Source organism: Morone saxatilis, unplaced genomic scaffold (assembly GCF_004916995.1).
Source record: "Morone saxatilis isolate NCDOM2014 unplaced genomic scaffold, NCSU_SB_2.0 Contig5, whole genome shotgun sequence".
NCBI lineage: Eukaryota > Metazoa > Chordata > Actinopteri > Moronidae > Morone > Morone saxatilis.
In genome coordinates this window covers 23472614-23473660 of record NW_023340095.1, presented here as the reverse complement: position 1 = coordinate 23473660, position 1047 = coordinate 23472614, and positions in this window count along the sequence as shown.

Sequence of the window (1047 nt, the reverse complement as noted above, 5' to 3'; positions counted from 1 at the left end):
TCGTGAGGAGAGTCACTTGTTTAACTAGCGCCTCAAAATTGCCTTTCTCTGAGTTAACGGTGTCCTCTACGCTGCTAATGCGCACTTCTGCCTCATCCATGCGTGCCGAGAAGTCCTGCACGTCCCTTTTAATGTCCTGAATCGCTTTCAGGACCACATCAATCTTTGTGGAAAAGTCATTTCTGATCCCTTTGAGTATCTGAATAACATCCACGTCCACGTGAAGCACGGGGCTAGCATCACCTGTTGAGTTAGCTAGGCTGTTAGCATCTGAGACGTCGTCTTCCTCACTCGGAGAAGAGTGTGCTTTAGATTTATTTTGTGCTTTCTTCGCCGGCATATTGTCACGGGTATACAGTAATAAGTCGCCACAAGCAATAGTTATCACTGCTCATGCAGTTAAAGGAAAGTTTACAGAATTTTACTAAAATATCACCAGGAGTTCACAAAAATATGTGTGCTTAGTTCAGCGCCATAACCACGCCCCCTGAAATTTTTGACATTTGACATAAAACATAAACATTTAGTGAAGACAACTGCCTTGAAATTATGAGTTTTCTCAACTTGCGCCATAGTCTAGGAAAGATGGTAAACTTTGCCAGTTCTGTAAGGGGCCTCACGGTTAGCTGCAGTTGGGCCTCATGTGTTTACATGATGGTGCTGTCTCTTAGTCAAGGTTCAGATGTCTGTCCAGATGAAAAGCAATGGACTGACATTGGGTGTTGATTGAATATTAAATAAAATTCTTGATGCTGGGCATACTGGGCAATGGGTGTACATCTCTCAGTATATAGTATCCATCATGTATTCAGTCAAGCTATAGTATGAATTAGTGCTGTCAAATGATTAAAATATTTAATCGCGATATAATCGATTCAATAACATAGTTAACTCGCGATTAATCGCAATTAATCGCACATTTTTATCTATTCTAAATGTCCCTTGATTTCTTTTTGTTTGTTTTTATTGAAAACACTGTATATACTGTAGTGTTCAATTTCAATTTCACACTAACATTCTCACAAAATCTCTCACACAATGTAACAC